Source organism: Salmo salar, chromosome 04 (genome assembly GCF_965601325.2).
Source record: "Salmo salar chromosome 04, fSalSal1, whole genome shotgun sequence".
In the NCBI taxonomy this organism is placed as follows: Eukaryota; Metazoa; Chordata; class Actinopteri; order Salmoniformes; family Salmonidae; genus Salmo; species Salmo salar.
In genome coordinates, this window is record NC_138294.1 from 68,255,965 (window position 1) to 68,281,906 (window position 25,942).

Consider the following 25,942-nt stretch of genomic DNA (forward strand, 5'->3'; position numbering starts at 1 on the left):
CGCCGTTCCTTCTTTTTCTTCTGTAATGAATACGCTATTGTCCGGTTGGAATATTATTGAATATTTATGATAAAAAGACCCTAAGGATTGATTGTAAACATCGTTTGACATGTTTCTACGAACGGTAATGGAACTTTTTGACTTTTCGTCTCTGGTTTTGCTCTTGCGCATTATGCCTTTGGAATAGTGATCTGAACGCGCGAACAAAATTGAGGTATTTGGACATAAATATGGAGTTTATCGAACAAAACGAACATTTCTTGTGGAAGTGGGAGTCCTGGGAGTGCATTCCGACAAAGATCAGCAAAGGTAAGTGAAGATTTATAATACTATTTCTGAGTTTTGTTGACTCCAGAACTTGGCGGGTAACTGTATAGCTTGCTTTGATGGCTGAGCGCTGTACTCAGAATATGGAACAATGTGCTTTCGCCGTAAAGCTATTTTGAAATCTGACACAGCGGTTGCATTAAGGAGAAGTGTATCTATAATTCTTTCAATAACTGTTGTAAATTTTAGCAACGTTTATGATGAGTATTTTTGTAAATTGATGTGCTCATTCACCGGAGGTTTTGGGAGGCAAAACATTTTCTGAACATCACGCGCCAATGTAAAATGGTTTTTGGATATAAATATGAACTTTATCGAACAAAACATACATGTATTGTGTAACATTGAGTCCTGGGAGTGTCATCTGATGAAGATCGTCAAAGGTTAGTAATTCATTTTAGCTGTATTTCTGGTTTTTGTGACGCCTCTCCTTGCTTGGAAAATGGCTGTGTGGTTTTTCTTGTCTCAGCGCTGTCCTAACATAATCTAATGTTATGCTTTCACCGTAAAGCCTTTAAAATGGGGTATAATTGTTGTATGTTTGAGAAATTTGAATTATGAGATTTTTGTTGTTTTGAATTTGCCGCCCTGCTATTTCACTGGCTGTTGAATAGTGTGTCCCGCGGGTGGGACACACTATTCAACAGCCAGTGAAATAGCAGGGCGGCAAATTAGTATTTGCTAGCATCCCACATACCCCAGAGAGGTTAAACAATTTAAAGGCAATGCTACCAAATACTAATTGAGTGTATGTAAACTTCTGACCCACTGGGAATGTGATGAAATAAATAAAAGCTGAAATAAAGCATTTTCTCTACTATTATTCTGACATTTCACATTCTTAAAATAAAGTGGTGATCCTAACTGACATTAGACAGGGAATTTTTACTATGATTAAATGTCAGGAATTGTGAAAAACTGAGTTTAAATGTATTTGGCTAAGGTGTTTGTAAACTACCGACTTCAACTGTACTTATTTCCCACCCTCTCCATGCAAAGAATTGTTCAATTTCCATACCTCTATAAATTTTATCAATGCAAATGGGAGTAGAACAATGCTGTCTTGGCTTATCCACGGCCATGAATCAGCAGAAGGGTTTCTGCTAGACTGAGCTGAGATGAAGATGAAGCAAGCAAGCAGAAACCTTATTCAGCGTTGGTTTCAAACTGCCTGGTATAGTCTCTGTCATGGCTGTGTTGTTGGTGGTGGGGTTTTTGCCTGTTTTGTTAGGTGCCTACTCTCTGGACTGACCCCACCACACTGGGGTGTCCCACTGCTGTATGGAAGGATGCTAAGTGGGGGACATTATACAGAGGGTAAAGGGGGTAAAGGGGAATAACGACTTCATTAAAACTTCTTATGGTTTGGGGGCAGTATTTCGACATCTGGATGAGAAGCTTGCCCAAAGTAAACTGCCTGTTACTCAGGCCCAGAAGCTAGGATATGCATATAATTGGTAGATTTGGATAGAAAACACTCTAAAGTTTACAAAATTGTTAAAATAATGACTGTGTTTATAACAGAACTGATATGGCAGACAAAAACCAGAGGAAAATCCATCCAGGAAGTGGGTATTTTCAATTGAATGCCTATAGAGTTTCTAATGGGTTAGGACCCGGATTGCAGTTCCTATGGCTTCCACTAGATGTCAACAGTCTTTAGACATTGTTTCAGGCTTGTTTTCTGAAAAATGAAGAAGAATGAGACCTTTCTGTGTGTGGACTGAGGAAGAATGCAGAGCTCGTTTGGCGCATGACCCAGTGCGCACCCTTCGTTGTTTTTCCTTTCTATTGAAGATGCTATTGTCCGGTTGAAATATTATTGATTATTTAGACAATTGACAACCTGAGGATTAATTATAAACATTGTTTGACATGTTTTGACGAACTTTACTGGTACTATTAGGATGTATTCGTCTGCATGTGTTGACCGCCTTTGAGCCAGCGGATTACTGAACAAAACGCGCCAACAAAAGAGTTTTTGAGATATAAAGAGGAACTTTATCGAACAAAACAAACATTTATTGTGTAGCTGGGACTCTTGTGACTGCAACCATATTAATATCTTCAAAGGTAAGTGATTCATTTGATCGCTATTTCTGACTTTTGTAATTCCTTTACTTGGTTGTAAAATGTTTGTATGCTTTTGAAAGCAGGGCGCTGTCCACAGATAAATCGCATGGTATGCTTTCGCCGTAAAGCCTTTTTGAAACCTGACAAAGCGGCTGGATTAACAAGAAGTTAATCTTTAAGCCGGTGTATAACACTTTGTATTTTATATGAATGTTTATTATGACTATTTCTGTATTTTGAATTTGGCGCTCTGCAATTTCACCGGATGTTGTCGAGGTGGGTCACTAGCGGAACGCCTGCGCCAGAAAGGTTAACATTCTGATACTGCTACCATCTTGGATATTGTCACTCTTAACTCTCCCTCTTCTTCTTCTTCCATGCAGGTGTAGGAGAAACTGAAGAGCGGTTCAAGCAACCTCAAGCAACTTCAAATGGCATAACCAAGGTTATGAAGTTCATGCAACCTCAGAGAGAAATGGCAGTTGACAAACCAGTCACTTCATACGTACTTCATAGCACCTTTATAGGTAATGCATTGTTCCCTAACTAAAAGACAAAGTCAACTGCAGCTAGTCAGTACAGTGCTGCAAATTCTGCTAATTTAGTCCAAAAGTAATTTCAATGTTTTTCAAGTGGCTTGTTCATAAACGTGTGTGTGTGTGGGGAGGGAGGGGGAGGGGAGGGGGGGGGGGGAATCAGTGTGCCTCTGCCGGGGAATCAGTAGCTATTGACTGATCTGACAGAGCAGATAATGGGGTGATGTGAGGCAGAGTGAGGTAGCTAGCGGTGATCCATTAATGAGCTTATGCTGCCCTGTTCCCATTGATCCAGGCAGGAGAGGACTAGCTGAGCTGCTGGCTTGCCCTCCCAACACAGACACCACCATTTATAGTCCCCCCATGAAACCCTACAGAGGCCTCCAAAACACCCTGATGGGTCGAGCTCAATTACTGAATCTACCCAGAAACTTTCAGAGTACCGCATACTTCTATACTGGATTCTTGACATGCGTCACTGTAATATATCTACTGCTGTACATACAGTATCATTCTTCGTATATATTTTTGGTGTATATACGCATAGATGGCATTTAGATTACTGATTGAGTTATTTGGGTTGTTAATTGGATTCATTCTTGATTTCTTGTTTTTGATAATTTGTGTTCTTGTTTTGACATTTTACCTCCTATAACATCTGCTGAACTGTGTATGAGACCAATAAACTTTGATTTGATTTGAGTTCAGTCGGTTCCGTTTTTAGCATTACTTTTTACCTCTAGGCCAAATCGATACACACTAGGTAGACATCCTACCTAGTAATTATAGTATTACATTTAGACAGTGTACCTACGGACAGTAGTTTGTAGCTATAATTTAATAAGCAAATTACTTTACGTAGAAAAAAGTATTTCAATGGAGGAAGTGATTCCAAAATAGCACATAGCGAATACGACCACCCCTTAGAAATACACAATCAAATGCTCCAGACAGGATGTCTAAACTAAATGAGTAACAGAATAGACTGTGGTTCACCATATTCGTGTCAATCTTCCCCCGTCTGTCACTTTAAAAATAAACCATCTGCCAATGGTTATAGGGCCATGGCTACGGCTTTGTTGGAAAGCTGATGCTCCGAATGCCTGTATTAAAAACTCACATGGCTCTCGACATGAAGCTGTCCTGGTGACTGATAAAACATACCAAGCTGGCATTAGAGGTAAATGGGCTGAATTAATAGAAACCTCTCCACTCGACGGTACGAGAGACAGAGAGCCACAGCTAGAACCTGAAGCAGCCCAGAGGTCTGGTTTGAATTCCACTGACCCGGTGTCAGCTCTCAGGTTTCATTGGCCTCTAATGGCATAAATTAGACCAATCCAGTCTCATTGGACAAAACGCATTCCGATTTGTCACCAGCTAATAGGTGCAGACACAACAAATTAAAGCTCGTAAAAAATTACACTCCGTTTACGAGAGACTCTGAATTAGCTGCAGACAGGTTAGGGAACATAACTAGGGCACTCTACAAGAGACCATCTCGAAAACATCTCACACATGCAAATGTATACTGTATTCGAGACTTCAAATACTTCCAGGTGTAGGCTCTCTTTTTTAGTGTTGTTGCTGTTGCATCAGAAGCTTTTTTGTCCTGGAAAGAACAGGCTTCCTGGAAAGAAAATACTTTTTTTCAAGAGTTGTCTTCTTTTCAAGTGCTAATGATCTGATAATTTTTGCACAGACGTTTTTGTTATGGAACTCTAATTCGAGATTATTGGGGACATCAATCGTCTTGGATCATTGGCAAGCAAAGTGGTTTCGATGGGCCTCCTACAGGCTTGACCTAGACCATAAAAGAACAGAATCGCTCACCTCTCGTACACACAGATTTCCATCAACAGTTTTGATCAACATCAGCAACAGGAGTCTGCGCTGGTTGCCATGGCAACATATTTTGCAACTAAGAGAGTCGGAAACACACTAGCTGAATAACAACGGGGGCAGTGCTGACTTCAGAGAATGGTAGGCCGTTTTTCACCAGACTTATTATTTGGTGACATATCATTCACACACCAAGCATCCAACTCTGGCCGCACTTCTTGTGTTCTGGGTGATCATTTGTCAGTTTTGGCATAATTAGGATATACAGTACATATTGTATTATCAGAGGTTAAAACATGTCCAATGTTATTTATTTTTCAAAGGGCACTTTTTCCAAAGTACTAGAGAAAGACCTTTTAACTTGTGCTTTTGTCAATGTACCAAGGTAACAGTCAAAAGGTCAAAGATTGGAACAGTGACATTATAGAGCCCGAAATAGGCACTGAAAGTACCTAGGAATTATTACTACTGTCACTAATCCTACCTTTTGCCAACCAGCCTTTGTGCTACAGTATCATCCTACACCCTTGCTCATCTTACACTCAGCAGACATAAACAAAGATGATCGTTCTCTATTGTTGAGCCTTATTCTGCTTTTTCAACAACAGTGACTTTAGTGTGTGTGTCAACGGAATTGGTTTTCAATAGAGGCCGTGTGAGGTGGGGAGAGCGACGAAACAGTATTTTGCTGAACGCTACCAGACTAAGTGGAGTGTATAAATGAGAGGGATATTGTAATGAAACATTTCAAAGGCTACGGATTTGGAGAGCCGCTGGGTGCGAAGGAAAGGTAGGGCTCGACAAGAGTGAGGGGTTCTTAACTTGCCGAAGCACCCGGGCGGGCATGGTGACAAGGATGGTGTCAGGTAGCATCTAGGTTAATAAGATTTCTCACAAGGTTGAAACACTGACTGATTTACCGGTCTGATAAATTACCGGTACATGTCCTTACATCTTGTTTGAACAAGGAAGATATTAGCTGTGATTTTGCACAGCCCCCCAAAATAACGGCTGTTTCAGACTTGCCTAGGCAATATATTTCCTTTCTAATTTTGGTCATGCCAAACTGTTCATCAACGTAATGTAACTCGCAATGTTACAAAATTCAGGAACACCTACTAATTTAACATCAGCAATAACACAGAGTTTCCCGTTTCATGCTGATGGATTTCTGGAGTTAGGGTCGGAAATGGAATATTCTCGCTCCCTTTAAGTACAGTACACTTCTAATAACATGAACTCGTCATGGGAAGGCGAGTGCCTTTCATTAAGATCATTTCCCTACACATACAGACGGTGAGACCAGTGTGGTGACTACTGTGATGGCCAGGCAGAAGTAAATCGTGCCATGCTCAGATCGAAGGGAGTAGAAGAGAACAATAAGAGAAGGAGAAGAGGAGGAAAGCAGGCCCCAGCCCCCACCCTCATCCCTTGCCCGCCCATCTAATGGATGGGTTTGTATACGTTCACTTCCAGCACTCAACACCTCCCTTGGCACATAGGGGGGAAACTAAGGCGAGCTCTTTTTACCACAATTAAGCTGCGATGAAAAGTGTGTGGATAGTTTTACAGGACCTGTTTAACAAAAAACAATGTGGGGCCTATGTGATGGAGGAAGACTAATTGGGTCGAGACGCTCTCTGTTCCGCAATAGGCTTCGAGAGTAAGAGGATACCTGTGGGATATACAGTAGTGATGACTCCACCTCTAAGGTTACACAGTGTCTGACTCGGATGACTTTATCTGAACATGAATCAGTCATGTTACCATGTGTTTTACAAAGGAAGGACTGAGTAGGTTTACAGAGCCCTTGTGCAATGACAACATAACTAGTTCAAAATCATATTGCCAACTGAAACATATCATGCCGGATACACAGTTGGGTGGAGCGGAATAGGTCGCGCCGCCCCTGAGCCAGTAGAAACTTGCTGCTTGGAGGTCAGTTCGATCAGGAGATAAGACTAGTATCATTTATGTATTAATTCCAAGAAGCTAGACATACACAAAGTAAGAATCTTTCCAGTGAACTTTGAATATAAGAGAGCTTAATCATTATAAATGGTCCTCTCCGGGAGCCTGGTATATACTCTCTGAAGCAGGGCGAGGAAGGCAAGGCAGCAGGGAAAGGACAAGGTGACAGGGTAGTTGGACAAATCTTATCCTGCATGGCTCCCACTATACTTTCAACTGATCCTTTTATTAACGTGAAGTATAGTCATGGTCGGGTTGCCAAAATGCCTTGCTGATCCCAAACACCAGCTGAGAGAGAGGGGGGACAGAGAGAGAAAAAGGGACAGAGAGAGAAAGACAGAGCAAGCAGGCTCAAACCTCTCAGTTGTGCTCGCACTTCTGCATCCCATCAAAGGGGATTTGAGAGTTTACAAATACACTCTTTCTTTTGGACAGTCACGGCAGCAGGGGGATGCTGGGTCTGCCTGGCTGAAATGGATTCATTGCACACAGGCGTTAATTTATGACCTGGCAAACTGAATCGCCTACCAAGACAGCTGTGGCAAAACAAAGAAAGAATCTGGATGTTCCTGGTTTCAAAAAGCTGTTGCAGTGACATGAGTGATGTAAGATTTTCCTTAGCTTTAATTTCAACACCATGCTTTTAAAAATCAAGATAGCATGGGGTTGCCAAATTGTAGGTCTAAATAAAATGAACACATTCCTCATTGTAGGCTATGAGTTTCAAAGGTGTAGCAGCTTCTCCAATGACTCTAGCCCACATATTACTCTAGCCCACATATTACTCTAGCCCACATATTACTCTAGCCCACATATGTTGGAGGGCATGGCCTTTCAAAGCCATCCATCACGGCTGGCTGATGAAAATGTCAAGCCAGCTTGTTTAGTCCGAGTCCTAATGTCGGCTGCAGGTAGCGAATTTCTAGACACTGTTGTCAAACGGCATCAAAAACACACTGACTGACCTTTGAAATTTAATGCCTTCGAGTGATTTTCTCTTATATTTGCTATGCCCGTATAAAAGAAAGTATAGAGAGGGCCATGAAGAATAGACAAGTAAACCATTATATCCACAGAAAGCTTGGGAGATGTAAAAACAATGGACTTGTCCATATTTGTGTGTGTCTTACAGAATTGGTACAGCACAGGCTCAAATATATCCTAAAAATCTTTTTTTATTGTAAATATATATATACTTTTTTGTTGTTGGGGGGGTACTAGATCCATTAATTTCACTGTAGCATTGGCCCCCTCTGTCGGACACGGACTAATTATACAACATACAACTCACAAGGCCCAAGCGCTTCGTTTGGTACAATTTGTGTCCATATTAGACAAACAAACACATATTTATTGAAAATGTTCTTGTATTTTACCTTTTAAGAGGTCTGGGGGGCTGATGTCAAGTCCTACAGAGTCTATACATGTTTTTGGATTCTCCATGATCAGACAAGTAAAACAGTATCTTGCAGTTCATTCAATCTACCTCACATGGAACTCAGTCAATAGCTGTTGACATCACGAGCCTCTCTTAGCCAATGAAAATTTAGCAGGGACTCTTAGGAAAACTAGGTTGTGTAGTACCGCTTACATCCACTAGATAATACACACCACTGGACGCACAGCAGCGAGCGGAAACACAATGTCAGACTAGATTTTGGGGAGGTTATTTAAACTGCCTAGTACGCGATTTCAGGGACAAGGAGTTTTGTCAGCTCAAAAGGTTTTAAGTTATAATTATTTGTATTTATTTATTGGGAACATTTTTAATAGGAAATTAACATTCTAAGTGTATTGTTTGAGGCTATATGGGAAAATTTGCAATACATAAATGGAGCATCTCTTACTAGGTCATAAAAACTTGTAATTCTCATTAAATTACTCTGTTTATTCTGTGTTTAGAAAGACACACAAACCGGTGGAATGCATGGCCTGCAAAGCTTTAAATGGGAGTGCAATGATGAACTGAGTTATTGTTTATCTGGTTGGATAAATCTGATACTATATTCCATTTCCACTGGAACATTTATTCTGGCTGCAGTCCAAAAAAATCTCTTACCGCAATGGCATTAAATTCCACTCAAAGTAAATACACAGAACAAAAATATAAACACAACATGTAATTGGTCCATGTTTCATGATCTGAAATAAAAGATCCCAGAAATGTTCCATATGCACCAAAAGCTTATTTCTCTAAAATGTTATGCACACATTTGTTTACATTCTTGTTAGTGAGCATTTCTTCTTTGCCAAGATAATCCATCCACATGACATGTGTGGCATATCAAGAAGCTGATTAAACGGCATGATCATTACACAGGTGCACCTTGTGCTGGGGACAAGAAAAGGCCACTCTAAAATGTGCAGTTTTGTCACACAACACAATGCCACAGATGTCTCAAGCTTAGAGGGAGTGTGCAATCGGCATGCTGACTGCAGCAATGTTCACCAGAGCTGTTGCAGAGAATTTAAGGTTAATTTCTCTACCATGAGCCGCCTCCAACGTCGTTTCAGAGAACTTAGCAGGACGTCCAACCGGCCTCACAATCGCGTTGTGTTGGTGAGTGGTTTTCTGATGTAAACGTTGTGAACAGAGTGACTCATGGTGGCGGTGGGGTTACGGTATGGGCAGGCATAAGCTACGGATAACAAACACAAATGCATTTTAACGATTGGCAATTAGAATGCACAAAAATACCGCAACGAGATCCTGAGGCTCATTGTGAGGCCCATTTCTTTAAGGTATCTGTAACCAACTGATGCATATCTGTTTTCCCAGTTGTGAAATCTATAGATTAGGGCCTAATAAATTTATTTCAATTGACTGATTTCCTCATATGAACTGTAACTCAGTAAAATCTTTTAAGTTGTTGCATGTTGCATTTATATTTTTGTTCAGTATTCTGTAGATAGTACATTTTACTTGATTATCTACTGTAGTAAATGTAATATTTAATGTTATTGTGGTTTTTATCGGGATAGTACTGGGAAGAGATGTGCAAACAACAGAAAACTTTGAGTCATCATTCAGCAAGCCTTTTCTCTGGAATAACTCCAACTCATAACTCCAAATGAATCCATGCTGTACCACAGTGGCATCACTGTAGCATCAGGTGGCCCTGTGGCAGTTGTCTGAGATGGAAATCCACAAAGGATGATAACCAATATCGGCCTACATGTCATTTCTCGACATGTACTGTATATTTCCCTACTGGGAGGAACAGAGAGGTGTCCTATATACTTCTAAAATCACATCCCAGGAGGGCTGGGAGCACTAATCTGGTTGACAAGCAGCCGCAATATAAGCTCCTGCGCTGAGGAGTTCAGCATCATCATTAGTAGAGCCATCAAGGTGATTTTCCAGATCCCTGTCAAGTTAGACTTTTGGACTGTTGTCACATTGTGCGCTACACTACTGTATAGTATGTTCCATTCAGGAAGCCAAAGCTGTCCCGCTCTCCCCACTACCACTGCCAGTCTAGACAATGAAACAATTGAATTGGCTCCATAGGAGTTTGACAGGGGGGCGAGGGCGGAAAGCCCCCCTTACAAAGTGCTTAATTCATTATTATTGCATAACAGACTTCTTTGTCCCGCTCTCTCCTTCCACTCTATTGTCTAATGGATTATCCTCTTCTCAGACGCCCAGGATAGTTCTTGATGGTAACTGTAATGGTGGAAGCGAGTGATTGTTATATGGAGAAGGGGAGTAGGGGAGAGGAGGGGGGAAGCACATATGCATCGTAAGACAGTCTGGATGCCCAGATACAGGGGAGGATGGTGTGGGGATGATCAGTACCAGTCAAAAGTTTGGACACACCTACTCATTCAAGGGTTTTTCTTTGTTTTTACTATTTTCTACAGTGTAGAAGAACAATGAAGACATAAAAACTATGAAATAACACATGGAATCATGTAGTAACCCAAAAAGCGTTAAGCAAATCAAATATATTTTAGATTTAAAATTCTTCAAAATAGCCACCCTTTTCCTTGATGACAGCTTTGCACACATTTAGCATTCTCTCAACCAGCTTCATGAGGTAGTCACCAGGAATGCTTTTCTACAGCCTTGAAGGAGTTCCCACATATGCTGAGCACTTGTTGGCTGCTTTTCCTTCACTCTACGGTCTAACTCATCCAAGACCATCTCAATTGGGCTGAAGTCGGGTGATTGTGGAGGCCAAGTCATCTGATGCAGCACTCTATCACTCTCCTTATTAGTCATATAGGGGTGAATGAGCATATGTACATACAGTTGAAGTCGGAAGTTTACATTTTTTTCAACCACTCCACACATTTTTGTTAACAAACTATAGTTTTGGCAAGTCAGTTAGGACATCTACTTTGTGGATGACACAAGTCATTTTTCCAACAATTGTTTACAGACAGATGATTTCACTTATGTATCACAATTCCAGTGGGTCAGAGGTTTACATACACTAAGTTGACTGTGCCTTTAAACAGTGCCTTAAAATTCCAGAAAATGATGTCATGGCTTTAGAAGCTTCTGATAGGCTAATTGACATCATTTGAGTCAATTGGAGGTGTACCTGTGGATGTATTTCAAGGCCTACCTTCAAACTTAGTGCCTCTTTGCTTGACATCATGGGAAAATCAAAAGAAATCAGCCAAGACCTCAGAAAAAATTGTAGACCTCCACAAGTCTGGTTCATCCTTGGGAGCAATTTCCAAACGCCTGAAGGTACCACGTTCAGCTGTACAAACAATAGTATGCAAGTATAAACACTATGGGACCATGCAGCCATCATACCGCTCAGGAAGGAGACGTTTTCTGTCTCCTAGAGATGAACGTACTTTGGTGCGAAAAGTGAAAATCAATTCCAGAACAATAGCAAAGGACCTTGTGAAGATGTTGGAGGAAACAGGTACAAAAGTATCTATATCCACAGTAAAACGAGTCCTATATCGACATAACTTGAAAGGCCGCTCAGCAAGTAAAAGGCCACTGCTCCTAAACCGCCATAAAAATGCCAGACTACGGTTTGCAACTGCACATGGGGACAAAGATCGTACTTTTTGGAGAAATGTCCTCTGGTCTGATGAAACAGAAATATAACTGTTTGGCCATAATGACCATCGTTATGTTAGGAGGAAAAAGTGGGAAGCTTGCAAGCCGAAGAACACCATCCCAACCGTGAAGCACGGGGGTGGCAGCATCATGTTGTGGGAGTGCTTTTCTGCAGGAGGGACTGGTGCACTTCACAAAATAGATGGCATCATGAGGAGGCTAAATTATGTGAATATATTGAAGCAACATCTGAAGACATCAGTCAGGAAGTTAAAGCTTGGTCGCAAATGGGTCTTCCAACTGGACAATGACCCCAAGCATACATCCAAAGTTGTGGCAAAATGGCTCAAGGACAACAAAGTTAAGGTATTGGAGTGGCCATCACAAAGCCCTGACCTCAATCCTATAGAAAATGTGTGGGCAGAACTGAAAAAGCGTGTGCGAGCAAGGAGGCCTACAACCTGACTCAGTTACACCAGCTCTGTCAGTAAGAATGGGCCAAAATTCACCCAACTTATTGTGGGAAGCTTGTGCAAGGCTAACCGAAACGTTTGACCAAAATTAAACTATTTAAAGGCAATGCTACCAAATACTATTACTATATTGAGTGTATGTAAACTTCTGACCCACTGGGAATGTGATGAAAGAAATAAAAGCTGAAATAAATCATTCTCTCTACTATTATTCTGACATTTCACATTCTTAAAATAAAGTGGTGATCGTAACTGACCTAAGACAGGGAATCTTTACTAGGATTAAATGTCAGGAATTGTATAAAACTGAGTTTAAATGTATTTGGCTAAGGTTTATGTAAACTTCCGACTTCAACTGTAAGTATTCAGACCCTTTACTCAGTACTTTGTTGAAGCACCCTTGGCAGCGATTAGCGCCGAGTCTTCTTGGGTATGACGCTACAAGCTTGGGGAGTTTCTCCCATTCTTCAGGTTGGATGGGGAATGTCGCTGCACAGCTTTTTTCAGGTCTTTCCAGTGATGTTCGATTGGGTTCAAGTCCGGGCTCTGGCTGGGCCACTCAAGGACATTCAGAGCTTGTCCCGAAGCCATTCCTGTCTTGTCTTGGCTGTGTGCTTAGGGACGTTGTCCTGTTGGAAGGTGAACCTTCACCCCAGTCTGAGGTCCTGAGTGCTCTGGAGCAGGTGAGTTCTTTAGGTGCCTTTTGGCAAACTACAAGAAGGCTGTCATGTGCCTTTTACTGAGGAGTGGCTTCCGTCTGGCCATTGTACCATAAAGGCCTGATTGGTGGAGTGCTGAGATGGTTGTCCTTCTGGAAGGTTCTCCCATCTCCACAGAGGAACCCCTGGAGCTCTGTCAGAGTGACAATTGGGTTCTTGGTCACCTCCCTGACCAAGACCCTTCTCCTCTGATTGCTCAGTTTTGCCAGGTGGCCAGCTCTAGGAAGAGTCTTGGTGGTTCCAAACTTCTTCCATTTAAGAATGATGGAGGCCACTTGTCACAACTTCCGCCGAAGTCGGCTCCTCTCCTTGTTCGGGCGGCATTCGGCATTTCTAGCCATCGCCGCTCCATTTTTCATTTATCCATTTGTATTGTCTTGTTTTACACACCTGGTTTACATTTCCCAATCACACTGCATGTATTTATTCCCCTGTTCCTCCTCATGTCTTTGTGTGATATTGTTTGTGTGTTATGTGTTCTGTAACGCGCCAGGCTGGCGGTCGTTATTTCCGTGTTATTTTCACAAAGCTTGTTTGAATTGTTAAACATTGATGTTTTGTGACTGTTTTTGCGCGCTTTACACTTTGCCTTGTTGGCTGGAGGTTTTTGACACAGCTGCGTCCGTCTGTAATCTTTCTCCTGCCAAAATAAATTGTGTGCCTGTTCACAATTCTCTGCTCTCCTGCACCTGACTTCACCAGAAGTACGCACACTCCTGACACCACTGTGTTCTTACGGACCTTCAATGCTGGAGAAATATTTTGGTACCCTTCCCCAGATCTGTGCCTCGACACAATCCTGTCTCGGCGCTCTACAGACAATTCCTTTGACCCATGGCTTGGTTTTTGCTCTGACACGCACTGTCAACTCTGGGACCTTATATGGACAGGTGTGTGCCTTTCCAAATCATGTCCAGTCAATTGAATTCAACACAGGTGGACTTCAATCAAGTTGTAGAAACATTTCAATGATGATCAATGGAAACAGGATGCACCTGAGCTGAATTTCGATTCTCATAGCAAAGGGTCTGAATACATATGTAAATAAGGTATCTCTGTTTATTAGTTTTAACACATTTGAAAGTATTTCTAAAATCCAGTTTTTGCTTTGTCATTATGGGTAGGTATTGTGTTGAGGAAAATGATTTATTTAATACATTTTAAAATGAGGCTGTAACGTACCACATTTGGAAAAAGGGAACAGGTCTGAATACTTTCAGAATACACTGTAAAGTAAATGGAGTATCTCAGATTTACATACCGAATAATACAAAATGCTCTGAGTCCACATTGCCCCTTCCCTCACCATTCATTGTCCACCACTGTCTATGTCTGACTGGCTCATTTCCCCACCACTCTCCCCCTCTTGAGCAGACACTACATCACGCTCAACAATAGACTATTAACATCCGCAATGAGGTCCCATCATCCACTACAACAGCGGGTAAGTGGAGATCTTTTATGAGGGGAGGGGTGGAGATGAGAGATAGAGAGGGACAATGCTCAATATGTCTAACAAAGAATTGGCCTATTGTTTTTCAGAGACCAGAGGAGACTGGAGGTTCCGGCGCTGCAGACATTTGCATTCCACATGTCCTCTGGCCCGTGCCTCTGTTCCACAGTACCTCAGAAAGATGGTGAATGCTTCCACAAGGTCAGGGATAAGGTACTTGATAGCTTACATGAAGTGACAAATGCTACAGTACAGAGAGCTGTGCTTTTGTACTGTAGTACAGTTGAGCCAGCCCAGATTTGTTATTTTGTCACTAGGACACAAGCCTGCTCCTCTTCATCATCCAAAATGGTGGCTCAGTGAGATATAACAGGCCCTTGATGACAAGAGATGTCCCTGACACTTGCAGTGTTGCTCTCTCACCTTCCTACACTATGATTAGCCACAAAACATTACTAGAGGCAATGTGTGTACCCCCTCCCATCACCTCCTCTTCTGAGGAATCTTTCCTTGGTAGTAGCAGTAGCAATCTTGTCTCGTCAAACTTCCCACTCCCCTGCAATTTTAACCATTCAGGAGTAATGAGAGAACCTGGAGCCTTTTCACTGGCGACATCCTCTGCCGAGGCCCCTAGCCTGCCTGGGCAAACACCCTCAATAATGTTGCAAATGCCCTGTCACAAATCTTCACGACTAAAAAAGTGACAGTAATAAATAAATATATCAGTGCCGTTTCAACATTTCAAATTCCTGTCCTATCAGCTCCTTGGAAACGTGACTAGCATGGCTAAGGGTGGCAAGGCAGAGAACCCTGAAAGTGAAAGGAAAGAAGTCAATAGTCTCCTTAGTCACCTTAGTCTGAGCTGATGCGAAAAAAGGGATGAAAGTAAGGGGAGACAAGGAGAGGAAGCCACTTTAGACTAGTGAGCCATAAGCTCCCACCTATCACATGACTGAGAGTACCAATTAACCAACTGTCTGTTTGCTTTTGTTCAATTCATTATGTTCACATCTTTATTTCTGTACACTACTGTCAATCCACACAAGACTAGGCCTAAGCCTATTCACAGTACCATCCCATAGAGGAGAAAAACTGGAGAGAACAGTGAGCAACAGGGAAAGACAGGGAAATACAGGTAACTGACTAAAGGAAACAGTTGAGTAAATGACGGATACGAAGTACAGTATATTGAAAGCAGGTGCTTCCACACAGGTGTGGTTCCTGAGTAGAGGTCGACTGATTATGATTTTTCAACGCCGATACCATTTCCGATTATTGGAGGACCAAAAAAAAAGCCGATACCGATTAATCGTCCGATTAAAAACTTTTAAAAAAAATAAATAAATAAAATTGTAACAATGACAATTACAACAATACTGAATGAACACTTTTATTTGAACTTAATATAATACATAAATAAAATCAATTTAGCCTCAAATAAATAATGAAACATGTTCAATTTGGTTTAAATAATGCAAAAACACAGTGTTGAATAAGAAAGTAAAACTGCTATATGTGCCATGTAAAAAAGCAAACGTTTAAGTTCCTTGCTCAGAACATGAGAACATATGAAAGCTGGTGGTTCCTTTTAACATGAGTCTTCAATATTCCCAGGTAAGAAGTTTTAGGTTGTAGTTATTATAGGAATTATAGGACTATTTCTCTCTATACCATTTGTATTTCCTATACCTTTGACTATTGGATGTTCTTATAGGCACTTTAGTATTGCCAGTGTAACAGTATAGCTTCCGTCCCTCTCCTCGCCCCTACCTGGGTTCGAACCAAGAACACATTGACAACAGCCGGGGAACAACTACTCCAAGGTCTCAGAGCGAGTGACGTCACCGATTGAAACGCTATTAGCACGCACACCGCTAACTAGCTAGCCATTTCACATTGGTTACACCAGCCTAATCTCGGGAGTTGATAGGCTTAAAGTCATAAACAGCTCAATGCTTGAAGCACAGCGAAGAGCTGCTGGCAAACGCACAAAAGTGCTGTTTGAATGAATGCTTATGCGCCTGCTGCTGCCTACCATCACACAGTCAGACTGCTATATCAAATCATAGACTTAATTATAACATAATAACACACAGAAATACGAGCCTTAGGTCATTAATATGGTCAAATCCGGAAACTATCATTTCAGAAACAACATCCCTAAGTCTAAATATTGCTGTTACATTGCACAACCTTCAATGTTATGTCATAATTATGTACAATTCTGGCAAATTAATTACGGTCTTTGTTAGAAATAAATGGTCTTCACACAGTTTGCAACGAGCCAGGCGGCCCAAACTGCTGCATATACCCTGACTGCTTGCACGGAACGCAAGAGAAGTGACACAATTTCCCTAGTTAAAAGAAATTCATGTTAGCAGGCAATATTAACTAAATATGCAGGTTTAAAAATATATACTTGTGTATTGATTTTAAAGAAAGGCATTGATGTTTATGGTTAGGTACACATTGGTGCAACGACCGTGCTTTTTTTCACGATTGCGCTTGTTAAATCATCACCCGTTTGGTGAAGTAGGCTGTGATTCAATGATAAATTAACAGACACCGCATCGATTATATGCAACGCAGGACACGCTAGATAAACTAGTAATATCATCAACCATGTGTAGTTAACTAGTGATTATGTTAAGATTGATTGTTTTTTACAAGTTAAGTTTAATGCTAGCTAGCAACTTACCTTGGCTTCTTGCTGCACTCGCGTAACAGGTAGTCAGCCTGCCACGCAGGCTCCACGTGGAGTGCAATGTAAGGCAGGTGGTTAGAGCGTTGGACTAGTAACCGAAAGGTTGCAAGATCGAATCCCTGAGCTGACAAGGTAAAAATCTGTCTTTCTGCCCTTGATCAAGTCAGTTATCCCACCGTTCCTAGGCCATCATTGAAAATAAGAATTTGTTCTTAACTGGCTTGCCTAGTTAAATAAAGTAAAATAATAATAATAAAATAAAATAAAAATCGGCCACAATCAGTGTCCAAAAATGCCGATTACCGATAATTATGAAAACTTGAAAATCGGCCCTAATTAGTCGGTCGACCTCTATTCTTCAGTTAATTAAACTAATTAACATCCCATCATTCTTAGGGTCATGTATAAAAATGCCTGATTGCCCATTATTTTGGCTACCATGGCTAGAAGAAGAGAAGTCAGTGACTTTGAAAGAGGTGTCAAAGGAGCATAGGGGGTGTAAAGGGTGTGTGTATGTCTTAGTCACCAGATCTCAACCCCACTAAACACTTCTGCAATATTCTGGAGTGCCTGAGACAATGTTTTCCATCAATAACTACTGAATTTCTTGTGGAAGAATGGTGTCACCTCCTTCCAATAGACTTCCAGACACTTAGAACATGTAGAATCTATGCCAAGGAGCATTGAAGCTGTTCTGGCAGCCCAACGCCCTATTAAGACACTATGTCAGTGTTTCCTTTCATTTTGGACATTGGTAGCACAAATGTCTTTGTATTCAGTGATTGTGGAGACATAAAGGAGCATTAGAAAAAATGCATCTGTGATGCAGTGAACAAGTCTACGGACATAGCTCTGGTAAAAGGCGCTTCTATCTGGCTGCATTGCCGGAGCTGAAACAATGTTGGAAAAATGGCCTTCGCTCCGACACCATGTGTGGCTTCTCTCTGATGACAATGGATATAGCCCTGAGCAAAAACCTCTGTTGAAGTTCTCACTTCCACTTATCGGGATTGAATGGATGGACACACAAACACACTGGCTGTCACAGACACACATGCCTGTTTTTCAACAGTGGAGATTTCCACTTTCCCAGGAGATTTGCAAGTACATAAAGCAGTATCCAGATAAATTAAAAACCCAGTGTCCACTTAACACTTTCTATTAGTGCCCCGGGAGAATACGAGGCAAGTGTGATTGGTAGAAAAACAAAATAAAAGAGGAAATGTTATCCTTATTTCTGTGGAAGTATAGAAGTTGGCTTCAGGGGGATCCTTTGAACATCAAACCTTCCCTGGAGCCTACAGGAGGACGTTCAAGGAGCCTTGTAAAGCTAACCCCAGAACTGAACTCAGAGTTGACATTGCTACTGAACCTGTGATGAGGGCAAAGGCAGAAGGCTATTTCCTCCGTCTTATCTGACATACCTTCTATGTCTTGAATGTCATAGCGATCTTCATATGATGAATGATAAGCTGGGGTATGTTATGTTGACATTATCAAGGATGGTCTTCACAATAGGATGTGTATAACTCATGATCAAATTATGATCTTAAGATGAGTTGCTAATCAATAGGCTATAATGCATCCATGCAGAGTTGTGGCACTGGATCTCATTAACTGTTGTGTTTGACTGCAAGGAACACCTTGCATGTTTATTTAATTATCTTTAAGAGAATAGGTCTCATGCCTTAACATGGCGAAGAAAAGTACAGCCAAATTCAGCACAGCATCATGGGAGAAAGAGAAGAGATAAAAAGTAGATAAGTGCCAAAAAACATCTTTAACCTATACACCATGCATTAGCATTAGCTAAAGAGCCACCAGTGAGGCAAGATTGCAGTATCCTTACTGAGTGAAGAGTTGTTCTGCCTCTTCACACATTTGGACAGTAAATAACATGACAGAGTGTAGGGTAATTAAGTCATTAGGTGTTATTGAGCTCACTGAAGCGTCCCGGTCGACACCTCCCCACAAATGACAGCATTTGATGTGAAAGACCTTCGGCGAAGGCGGAACGGAGTTTGGAGCCCTGACAAAACTTATAAGCCATTGATACCTGAAGTTGAAGGTTGGGGAGGATTAGGTCACATGTTACGGCGGCAGGCTATCAAGTGTGAAATGAATAGGGCCAGAGGGGAGAGTGGAGTTGTATTACATTTCTTTCTACAGATCTGCCACAGGAGTTTCACTGATTTCCTTTTGTCTTTGGGAGCATGTGCCACACACTGGCCCCGCTCAGCATTAGCTCCGAAACCAGCCAACATTACCTCAACTCACACCACATACATGTCTACAAGTCCAGGACAAGACACAAAATGTCTGAGTATTCCCATGACATTTGTTGGAATTGTGGGGTTATTTGATCCCTCCAGCTGATAAACAACCAACTTTGTGACTAAAGACTGGGAATTATGAACAAAGTCAATGTGACCAACATGGTCATACAGTATGGTGGCTATATTAAGACAACATACACACATAGGGTATTCCTTATAGAGTAAATGGAAGATAATGCTTCAAATAAATTGACATGGGTAGGCCTATCCACTCAATGGATTCAAATGACAGATGTTCACAAGTCTTTGAGGTAGAGTCCAAGTCAAGTCTCAAGTCTTTTAGGGCCAAGTCTAAGTCAAGTCTCAAGTCCCTTTTGGCAATGGCTTTCTGCCTGCTGTGGGTTAGGTCTATTAACATTGTAAGTTATTTGAAAAGACTCCCTTGTTCATTCGTCCATACTTGAATGAAAGAAAACGCATCAGGAACTATTTACATCAAAATACATTTCCTTTTAAAATGTAGACAGTTTACATTAATAAAAGTCATTGTACCGGATATGAAAAAAAGCTAACATAACCTTTTAAAGCGCATGGTATTTTGTGGCAGACACAATGTCTGCCACAAAATATTACCCTTCACTTCATTCTGTCACACAAACAGAAAATCTTTGGTGAGGGAAGATTAATGACAACAAACTGTTCAATAACTGCACTACTAAAGTGTCCTATATATCAAATGTAATGACCTTTATCCCTAAAATATACTTACTGACCTGGACACTTAACAGAAATACAATTTCCTGTAACAAGTAGCAAATTACGTCTTGTGCTCTAAGACAGAGAACATTTATGTTGCAGACAGGTTACATTTCAGAAAGATCAAGTTTGTCAGCGTTCTTGCACTGAGCCTGGCACGATGAGGGCGCATGATGAGGCCTCCATGACTAAACACGCCAAACACTGAGGCACTGGTGGCAGGTACAGCCAACACTGTCATTGCTACCTGCTTGAGCCTTGGAAAGTCTTTTGCATGGATTCTCCAAAAATCCAGGCAATTAACTTAATTTTCATCAGAAGATACTTCAATGTAGCAAATAATCTCTGCTCTGACATGACTTTGTCTCCTTTCTTCTTGCTGATCTTGTTGCGGTAGTCAGAGAACAGTCTTGAGGTTTTGGCAGGTGGTGGTTCTTCTTCTCCACTACTGCTCTCCGTAACGGTGACTTTCCGTGCATCAGCCAAAACTTGGTCTGAATTATTTTTTTTGAAAATGATGTATATGATAGTTTGTTTGTGTGACAGAATGAAGTGAAGGGTAATATTCAAGAATATAACAGTACATGAAAAAAAATAACATTATTTGAATGCAAGTGACATAGAAAATGTTGCATGTTGCAATGCATTGTACCTACCAGACTCTCCTTCAATTCAGCTTTATCTTCATGTGGTATGAGGACATCATGATCAAGCCAGAACAGGCAGAAAGAGTGCAGTGCAGCCATTATGTATACTTTGTCACCAAATGAACGTTTTGTTGCCTGTTCATCCGAGTGCTCCATTCTGACATTCACAAACAACCCCTGGAATTGGCGTTTGAGTGACTGCTGCAGTGCTTTTACTAGACTGACTAGGTGACGACTTGTGCTCAGTATACTTTGCAGATAATAGTTTAGTGACAGTACACAAGGAAGGGCAGCACTGAGAGTCACCACTTTCTCCCCCTGAGTAAGGTCGGAGGCCTGGACAAAAGGGTCCAAAATGAACACTAGCTCCAATAGCTGGCTCCATTCCCTTGGTGATAAGCAGAGCTCCTTGTGTCCTTGTTGATTCAGATTGGTGACTGCTTTAACAAGCCGGAGGATGTTAAAGCAGCAGGGATACTACGATTGGCTCCGAACTCATCTTCAAATGCTTCTTTCAGAGCACAGGTAGTATGTAGTAAGCTGTTTAATTACCTTAGCCATCACACTGTTTATGACTTTTGTTTCCTTTAGTCCATCTCTAATCACCAGTTGTAATGAACGGGACAAAGCACTGCAAGCGCTGTTGCCTGCAGTTGGTTTAGATACTTCTACATCAGCAATGTACTCTTCACCAAATACTTCCCATAGGCTGGGGTTATCCACATCATCATCATCATTATCATTGCTTGCTTTGGGGAAACAAACTGTGAAGGCCTTTTTCATATTTGCAGCATTATCACATATGATACAATCTAATTTGTTTTATGCCAAAATTATCACATATTACTTCAAATGTATTACTGATTATTTCCCCAGTGTGTGACCCTGTGAATCTATCACAGCTCAACAGAACTGACTCCTTTCCCCCAGTGTGTGACCCTGTGAATCTATCACAGCTCAACATAACTGACTCCTTTCCCCCAGTGTGTGACCCTGTGAATCTATCACAGCTCAACAGAACTGACTCCTTTCCCCCAGTGTGTGACCCTGTGAATCTATCACAGCTCAACATAACTGACTCCTTTCCCCCAGTGTGTGACCCTGTGAATCTATCACAGCTCAACATAACTGACTCCTTTCCCCCAGTGTGTGACCCTGTGAATCTATCACAACTCAACATAACTGACTACTTTCCCCCAGTGTGTGACCCTGTGAATCTATCACAGCTCAACAGAACTGACTCCTTTCCCCCAGTGTGTGACCCTGTGAATCTAACACAGCTCAACATAACTGACTCGTCTGGGAGTTTTTTTCTCTTCTGTGGACCATATAATGGGCCGTTACTCCCATAAAGCCTCTCATGGTCTTGTCAGTCCATATATCTACAGTGACAGACACTGATTCTGTCTTCTCTAGGGCACTTTTGATTGTAGCCTCTTTGTTCAGTGTTAAGTCATGCAGGCACCTGGTCAACGTGGGCCTACTTACTGGTCTATATTTGTCATCTACCACTAACATGAAATACCTAAAGTGAGGGTTTTCTAGGAAATGATCAGGTCTTGCAGTATAGCCTATGTTATGGTCTTCTACCTGGGGTGGCACTGTCTGTACACATGGACACCTGTGGTGGTCAAGAATGAGTCGATGCTGCCCTGTCCTTCTGTCCCTGCGCTGGCCACCTTTGCTTTGCAGAATTCAGTGAACCTGCAGATGAACAACATGATGGATAGTTGTTGCTGACTGGAGATGGAATTACAAGGACACAAACAAATATATATGGTCTATGGGATTTTTCTGCAGAAATGTCCAAGAAGTTGCATGCTTTGAACTCTCATTTTATACTAAGTTACTTCCTAGGACCAGGCTACAACAGAAAGTACCGTAATTTCCGGACTATTACGCGCACCTGAATATAAGCCGCACCCACTGAATAAAAAATAAAAAAAACATTATTTTGAACATAAATAAGCCGCACATGTCTATAAGCTGCAGGTGCCTATCGGTACATTGAAACAAATGAACTTTACACAGGCTTTAACGAAACACGGCTTGTAACAAAAATAAATAGGCTTTAACGAAACACGGCTTGTAACAAAAATAAATAGGCTTTAACGAAACATGGCTTGTAACAAAAAATAAAAAATTAGCAGTAAGCTTTAGTTGTCTTTTTGCACTGAGTCAATTCCTCACGCTGCTGTTTCCAACGTCTTATCATCGACTCATTAAGACCAAGCTCCCGTGCAGCAGCTCTATTTCCTTTTCCAACAGCCAGATCAATCGCCTTCAACTTGAAAGCTGCATCATATGCATTTCTCCGTGTCTTTGCCATGATGAGGGTGACAAAATGACTACCGTAATCAGAATGATGTGAAGTTTGAGAGCGCTCGATTTAATCTAAACAGTAAACAAAAAAGTTGTTTGACCGTAACCCGTTCGGCAATTTCATTGGTCTAATGAAAGCTTCATGCCGCCAAAAAACTGAGCACGTCACAGAATGTGTTTTTTGGGAGAAAAAAAAAATGTAAAGCGGGAAAAATCCATATATTAGCCGCGTCATTGTTTAAGCTGCGAGGTTCAAAGCCTGGGAAAAAAGTTGCGGCTTATAGTCCGGAATTTACGGTATATTATATCTCAGAGTGATATGCATATTGCCGAGATGCACCTTAATAATCTCTGCTAACAAGTAGGCCTAGCTATCTGACAACCCACCTCTTAACCTTTCAAGAAATATTCGACAGTAATACATTTCCAGTTAACTAAAAGATGACACACAAGCTAGCTATATCAAGCTGGCATCTGCTAAGCAAGCTGTTATTAGTCTAATCACATTGTAACGTGATTAGCTAGCTAACCTAACTGACCTTTCGCGGTGAATTTTCAAATGTCGGATGAGGTTAGATGTAGTTTCGCCAGCATCTTTAATGTTAATTCCACAAGTTTTGCAAACAGCATTTAGTTTTTTGCCACTGGCATTATACTGCAGATTCGCTGTAGAATGCACAACTAAAACTTATCCCAGTACTGACTTGTTCACAAGTCTCTCGTCTAGCCCAAGTCAAGTCTACTGATCACGAGTCTAAGTCAAGTTGCAAGTCATTTTCTTTGCCACTTAAGTGCGACTCGAGTCCGAGTCTCAGACTCGAGTTTCCATCTCTATCAAATGATATATAATTATGACGTAGTCTTTAACCTTCAAATGACTCCTCTGAGTAATCTTTATCTACACAAATCAGTTTATTTCTCTCAGCGTTGCCCCCTTGCCCTATGACATAGCATGGGAACTTTATGGGGTATATTTAATATGACACCTTTCTAAATGGCCACCATAAATCAGGGAGGCCTGGCTATTGAACAAGTGGGAGATTTTATGCAAATTAGTTCTTATAGGGCTCTTCTAGAAAACTCCATGTGAAAGGTCAAAGAAAGAGGAGGGAAAAAAAGAGGGGGAAAAAGTCACTGCCTCACAAGCCCATTAGCGCACACCAAGACGAAAAGGCGTATATTTAATACATATAAATTTGCATGGCTACTGGCCTCAGAGCACCATTAATGGCTGATTATTAGCACTCACAAGAGCACACACAATGGCACCGAGTCTAAATTGTCAAAAGCATGCAGTGGATATTTAAAGGGGGATATACAATGTGTGAAAATGAATGATTTCAATACGGGGGCCATAAGGGAGACATGCTAAACAAAAACATAGCACTAACAAAGGTTGACTTTCTCTAAAAGATAGTATATTTTTCTTTAATTTCTCCTCACACTCTTCCATCTCATTAACGAGTAGATTTAAAGCTTCAGTACGTATTTTGAGTCAGTCTCTTTCTTACAACCCTCCTGAAAGCAATAATCCACATTGTGTCTGGATTTATATGTACACCATCTCTGATCCTTCTACTGAAGGGGTTTAGAGGCTAACAAAAGACAGCCATGTTTATTCAACGTTTCTTCATAGCCAAGTTTTATGAATACTGGCATGTGTGCGCTATTTTGAATGCTAACAGTAGTGCGTTTATCTCTGGTCTCCTTAAACACTGCAGTAATAATACAAACCATGTTGCAGGAGGGCACGAGGACTGACTGATCAAAAGCCAAGCACTGAGGTGGCAAATACTGGCTTAACTGGTCTACTTAGCCATCCTCTGGCAATGTGATGAGGCAGAATCCTAAAATATTATGGACGAGCTTAAAATCAGCTATGATTAGAAGGCAAAGACATCTGACAAGAGTACAATTTATGGAAGGCATTTTCCCGCCAAAATGAAAACCATGTTTTCTGGTCAATAACACCGATGCTGGTAAGAGCATTGGCATTTGGTTTGTGTGACTTTAATTAAGGAGTGAACAGTGAGATATTGCCCAATACACAGGACAAAAATAGATGAAGGTTGTAGCAGAGTGGAGATCCAATGGAACAGTTTCAAAAAACAACAACAGCAGAGACCAACCACAATGTAATGATGATCAATTTCCATTTGGGAGAGAAGACAACATTCTACCACATATATTTGGCTTCCAATACCAGAGGCATTCAGTAAACTGTTAACTCTAAACAGAAAGTTACAAAGCAATACAATGCTTACATACGCTTGGAAACAACCCACAAAGTTGATTGGTTGAACACATCTTTAGTAAAAGAGGTCTTTGAGTTTAAGGCAATTAGAAATCTCGCCTCAATGGAGACTTCACTGCGAGCCGAAGTCAGAGAAATGTTATAGTGCATTCCTTCAGTAAAAATACTTTCATACTAAACAAAGCTGTCTGGTCAAAGCTTGCATTGAGTCAGGTTGGATTTAAAGTTATCCAAGGGTTTCTTAGCCTTGATTAAAATCAGAATTTCCTAAAGCTCTGCTGTTTTTACTCCGTGGAATGCGCCCACCAGAAATATATATTATCTTACGAAAATAAAGCAATAGGGAACATTCTCTGTGGATGTTAAAAATTGTTATTTGAAAGCCAAATATTGATTTTACCTAATACCCCAGATAAATGTCAAGGGGTCAGAGTATGGCTGTATGTATCAAGTATTCAGTATGGGGTTAGACACACATAAATATTGTTCTGCTGCCATGGCTCATTGTGTAGAGGGCTCTTCTGAGAAATTTCTCCCCTGTGGATTTAGGTTAGGAATGC

The 25,942-nt window shown here is 41.1% G+C and overlaps 1 protein-coding gene and 1 long non-coding RNA gene across 12 annotated transcripts in view; one reads left to right on the forward strand and one right to left on the reverse strand.

The window, feature by feature from the left end:
- LOC106603640 (neural cell adhesion molecule 1) overlaps window positions 1-25,942 on the reverse strand; it is a 305,941-nt gene that overhangs the window by 201,453 nt on the left and 78,546 nt on the right. The gene's annotated exons all lie outside the window — the stretch shown is intronic.
- On the forward strand, window positions 1,082-3,638 carry LOC123742493 (uncharacterized). Its single transcript, XR_006769661.2, has 2 exons — window positions 1,082-2,927; window positions 3,232-3,638. It is a non-coding gene; the product is annotated as an uncharacterized LOC123742493 (long non-coding RNA).